The following is a 5,877-nucleotide window of genomic DNA, read 5'->3' as shown; positions in this document are numbered from 1 at the left end:
AAACTGGGACTGGAATGAAAGACTGGGAGACTGGTTCTAGGAACTTGTGAGGGAAACGTGTGTGTGTGTGTGCGCGCATGCTAGGAACCAGTTGGTGGTGAGGGAAAACACTGAAATTAGATAAAGAGCTGGAGGGAGACTGGGACTGACTGGATAAGGAGATTGGGACTAGGAGCCAGTGCTGGGGGAGACATGTCTGGGGGCAGAGAGAGCCCAATCTGACAAGGAGCTTGGGTGTAGGGGAGATCTGTAACTGGCTGGACAAAGAGACTGGGCAAGGAGCTTGAGAGCAGGTTGGGGTGAGACCTAGATTGGATGAGGATCCTAGGGAGGGGGAGGGGGAGCTAGTGGGTGGAGGAGAGAGAGATTGGACCAGGAGACAGGATGGAACAGCAACTGTCTGGGCAAGGAGACTGGGACGAGGACAAGGAGTTGGTGGTGGGCAAGATATAGTGCTCGGAAGGTTGGAGGGGACAGGACAGAAGGGGTCAGCCTTGCAGGGAGGGGAATGAGCAGAAGCAGGGCAGGCTCCAGGCCCCAGCACACCAAGCGCGTGCTTGGGGCGGCATGCTGCGGGGGGTGCTCTGCCGGTTGCTGGGAGGGCGGCAGGCGGCTCCGGTGGACCTCCCGCAGGCGTCCCTGTGGAGGGTCTGCTGGTCCCGCGGCTCTGGTGGAGCATCCGCAGGCACGTCTGCGGTAGGTCCACCGGAGCCGCGGGACCGGCGAGCGGTAGAGCGCCCCCCCGCGGCATGCTGCCATGCTTGGGCTGGCGAAATGGTTAGAGCCGGCCCTGAGCAGAAGAGTTTGTGCCCACAAGAGCACGGTCCCTCCAGAAGCTGGACTGGAGCCCAAGATCCCTGAGTCTCAACATTCCTCTGCTGTCGGCAAGTATCTGTGAAACCCACCTGCAAAGTCCCTCTGGGGATGGTCCATATAGAGGAAAACAACCTACTACTGCTATCGGCTACTCCTTCTGGCTCAAGTGGCAGAGGTCTGTGCCTGGCTCCGAAGGTTCCAATCCTCCTGACGGCCCAGGTGGGAGTCAATAGGATGTTACATGATGGAATTTCTCTTTTATCAGTTTGCTTTTCTTCTAACATGTAGAAAATCATCCACTCAAAAATGGCATTAAAAGTACAGGAAGGTTGCCAAGTTGAGCACTCCAAAGTCAGGAAATGCCAGACTTAAGGATGCTAGCTGGTGAGTTCCTATCTGGCTATCATTTCTTCCCATTGACTCCTTCTTTTAAGTTTCTTTCTCTTCCATTCTTCAACTTGCCTTCACCTCCCTGACACAGTCCTTCTAGCACCCTTTATTGCGGTCCCTTTCCTTGCTACATGCTTTCTGCTCCTCTTCTGCTGCCACCGTGCATTCTTCAGCCCCCTCCCTGCTTCCATCACTCCAGCAGCTTGGCGTTAAAACTTGTCTCTCTCTCTATATGGATTGTAATGCCTGTTCCCCGGGGCACTGCCAACTGTCACTTCCCAACACTCACCACCAGCCATCACTAAAAACTTCCCAGTGGCAACTGTCATTCCCAAGTGCCTGGTTTCAATTGCTCAGCCCCAGCTGTCAGACACCTAAACCCAGCTGTCACTCACAACTTCCTGGTTCCAAGTGTTCCATTTCACCTGCCACTCCCAGCTCCCCCACTCTGACTTCCGACCCTCCTGAAAACCACACAACCAGGTCAGGAACCCCCCCAGGGCCAGCTGTCACCCCACTCACAGACAGTTGGAGTTCCAATATACCATCTCTTCTCTTGGTAAGAGACCATCACCTAAAACCCATCTGTGCACCGTTTGAATAGCAAGGGAGAAAAAAGAGTCACCCATGTGTCCCCTGTTGTACATACACTTACAGATACATTCTGTAATAAATGACTCCTCCTTAGTTGTAAGACACAGAGGCTTATGCCTAGAAGTTCTTTCCTTCTAGATTTTTCAGGATCCTATTTCATGTGCTTTTTGTCTGTACACAATATACTCCCTCACACAGCAGCAAAGAGTCCTGTGGCACCTTATAGACTTAACAGACGTTTTGGAGCATGAGCTTTCGTGGGTGAATACCCACTTCGTCAGATGCACAACACAACAGATTGTAAATGTAGGGCCTGTATTGGGGAACGTAAAATAAAGGAGTTTCATCAGACATACTAGTGCAGTGTGTACTCCGTGTTTTAAAAAGGAAATTGGCAGACAGCAAGAGCTTTTTCACCATACTAACAAGGGTCTTTCGAAGCTAACAACCCTAAATTAAGGATGGGAAAATGCTGTGTCCACTAGATGCATCATGCATCTCATTTGCCAACAGCAAATTCACCCCTGCCCAGAAGGCCAGTACCAAGGGCGGCTCCAGGCACCAGTGCACCAAGTGCGTGCCTGGGGCAGCAAGCCGCGAGGGGTCTGTCTGACAGTCGCAGTGAAGGCGGCAGTCAGGTGGTCTTCAGCAGCATGCCTGTAGGAGGTCCACTGGTCCCGCGGTTTCTGCGGTAATTTGGCGGCGGGGACACTGAAGGCGCAGGACCAGCGGACCTCCCGCAGGCATGCCGCCAAAAGCTGCCTGCCTGCTGTGCTTGGGGTGGCAAAATACATAGAGCCACCCCTGGCCAGTACACCCCCAAAATAGATCTTACATTTGACTTAAGTTGGGCACCACTAGAGGGAAAAGACATCAAAGGAAGATTAACTGCCTGAAAGCCCTTATGGCACTCAGTGCTACTGGCCCCTCAAAATAATCACTCCCTATAATGGGTGCTGTATGTGTGAGACCTTAGGGCTACTTGGTAGCCCTGTGCTGTCACTTGTGGCTCCTTTTGATCCCCATACACTGTCCAAGCCACAACCCCTGTGCACCATGCTGCAACACCACTCACTCAATTTTGGCCCCACCGTTCCCTTCCATCATGATGGAGGAGCTGTGGGGCCATCCCTGCATGGGCCATGGGGTGGCTTGCACTGATCCTTCATGGGGGTGAGCTCCCCCACCAGGGTCATGTCCCATAGGTGCCGACTTCCTCTCTACCCGGGGGATGCTTGACCCTCTCTCTGCTCCAGGCCCGCCCCCACTCCACTCCTTCCACCAAGGCCCCACCCTTGCCATGCCTCTTCCTGCCCTGCGTCTCCCCCTCTCTCCCTCCCAGCATCTCCAGCATTCCACGGAACAGCTGATCCAGAGCTGGCAGGAGGTGCTGGGAGGGACGGGAAAGAGTTGATTACAATGCAAATGAATAGTTGTAATTAAGATTGTCAAGTGATTAAAAATATTAATCGTGACTAATTGTGCAATTAATTGCACTGTTAAACAATAATAGAATACCATTTATTTAAATATTTTTTGATGTCTTCTACATTTTCAAATATATTGATTTCAGTTACAACACAGAATACAAAGTGTACAGTGCTTGCTTTATATTTAGTTTTGATTACAAGTATTTGCACTGTAAAAAAACAAAAGAAATAGTATTTTCAATTCACCTAATACAAGAACTGTAATGCAATCTCTTTATCAAGAAAGTTAAATTTACAAATGTAGAATTTTGTACAAAAAACAATTTGCATTCAAAAATAAAATAATGTAAAATTTTAGAGCCTGCAAGTCCTCTCAGTCCTACTTCTTGTTCAGCCAATCGCTCAGACAAACAAGTTAGTTTACATTTGCAGGAGATAATGTTGCCCGCTTCTCATTTAAAATGTCACCTGAAAGTGAGAACAGGCATTCTTGTGGCACTGTTATAACCGGTGTCACAAGATATTTACATGCTAAATGTGCTAAAGATTCAAATGTCCCTTCATGCTTGAACCACAGTTCCAGGGGCATGCATCTATAACCCACACACCTCCTGGGTGTGGTGTTCTGTCCCATCTAATGGCACTGAGACCACTTGAGTGAGTGAGTGAGTGAGTGAGAGAGAGAGAGAGAGAGAGAGAGATATTCTGCTCTACAGCCTGAGCTTACAGCCAGTTGGCTTTTAGCTCATACTGTAAAGGCTCATGCACTAAGCTCCAGAGGTGCTCAGTTTGATCCTACCCAACATCAACTGGGGTCTGTTGATGTTACAAGCCAAACAATCCTCTGAGATAGGGAAGTATTTTTCAAACTATTTGACATGTTGGTAAACTGAGGCAGAAAAATTAAGGCTAACATTTTCAAGAGAGGCAGGCCTCTATTTTTGGATGTGCAGCATGATATGCCTATGGTCTGAATCTCAGGAGGTGCTGAGTACCCATAAATCCACCTTAAGTGAACGGGAGCTACTGATGCTCAGTACACATGAAAATCTGCCCTTGGTGTTTAAAGGTAGGCACCCAAAAATTGGAAAAATGAAAATTAGGGGCCACTTTTGAAAACCTGGCTAAAATTGACTTGCCGAAAGCCACATACTAAGTCAGTAGCAAAGCTAGGAACAGATGAATCATGAGCCAACTCCCAATACTTTGCTATAAACTCTAGGGCTAGGCCATGCTGTTGTCCATTAGTAAAGAACACTGGGTCATAAATCCGGTTTTTAATTGGCCTATATCCGTGGTTTGATATGTATCCAAAACATCAGATGAACTCCGCAATAATGTATGTACATTTTTGGTTTCACAGGAAATAGTTCCTCCAGTTGGTATGACTGTGAAGCATTTATCTGAACAAATTACATAGCAGGTTAACAGACACTTTGTGGCTCACACATAAAATTAAAATTTTTAGTGACTAAAAGTTGCAAGTAACGGACTAATGGTTTAATTGCAAATTACAATTTTATATATGAGCAGGTGACAAAAAGAGCCCTGTTTTAAGAACCATATTTAGCATAACTGCTGCTTCAGAAAAAGGACAAAATATGCTGCTTCTCATGAAACCATTTGTGGGGAAACATCTTCATAACCCCAGAAATTCCTTCCCCAGGCACATAAATGCACATGCTGTTTTCAATATAAATGTCTAATCTCATGGTTTTCAACCTACGGTTTGCACTACAGACTACTGGAGGGCTGCAGACTATGATTCCAAAGGGGTCTGCACCTCAATCTGAAATTTTTTAGAGGTCCCTAAATGAAAAAAAAATGGAAACCACTGCTCTAATCTTTATTTTTACTAAGCTTTATACTTCAGTAATGGGAATACTCAGGGCTAGTCTACACCAGAACTGCTACAGTGGCACCGCTGTAGCATGTCTGATGAAGACACTCTATGCTCACAGGAGAGAGCTCTGTCTCAGCATAGTAACTCCACCTCCATGCGCAGTGGTAGTAGCCATGTTTTAGTGAGAGAAACTCTCCCACCGACCTGCTGTCTACAGAGATACTTAAATTAGTGTAATTTACGTCGCTCAGGGGTGTGGCTTATTCACACCTCTGAGTGATGCAGGCTATACTGAAGTAAGTGGTAGTGTAGACAAGATCTCAGCCTTGTCCCAGTGACATTTGAGTGCTGATCAGCACGGTACAATCTGATTCATTAGGAAACATCCTTCAGTGGGGGTTACACAGAGCTGCATAGGGGAGAACAACCAGCGGGCGAGGACCCATTTGATGTGCCAGTCTCCGGGCGCCAGGGCAGCCCCACATGGAAGTTACAGAATCTACAGCCAGTTGGTATCTTAGATCCAAGGCAGGGCTCCCCAGCCATGTATTACAGCCCCCCAGTGCAGCGGGGACGGACCCTGCTGGGTGCAGACTAACCCGAACACCCGCCTAGGGAGCCCAGCTGAGCTGAGCCAGCTGACTCTGCAGAGCACCACCGAGCCAAGCCTAAAGCATGCGCAATAAACTATCTGTCTCGGGGCAGGGAGCTACTGCGCATGCGCAATACGCCCGCTCGGCTCGGCTCGGGCAAACTCCTGCGCACTGGGCGTCCTTTGGCCGGCCGGGCCGCGCAGCCGCTCTG

The sequence above is a fragment of the Chelonoidis abingdonii genome, chromosome 9 (genome assembly GCF_003597395.2).
Source record: "Chelonoidis abingdonii isolate Lonesome George chromosome 9, CheloAbing_2.0, whole genome shotgun sequence".
Classification (NCBI taxonomy): Eukaryota; Metazoa; Chordata; order Testudines; family Testudinidae; genus Chelonoidis; species Chelonoidis abingdonii.
The sequence above is the reverse complement of the archived record's forward strand: the minus strand, read 5'-3'. Positions refer to the sequence as shown.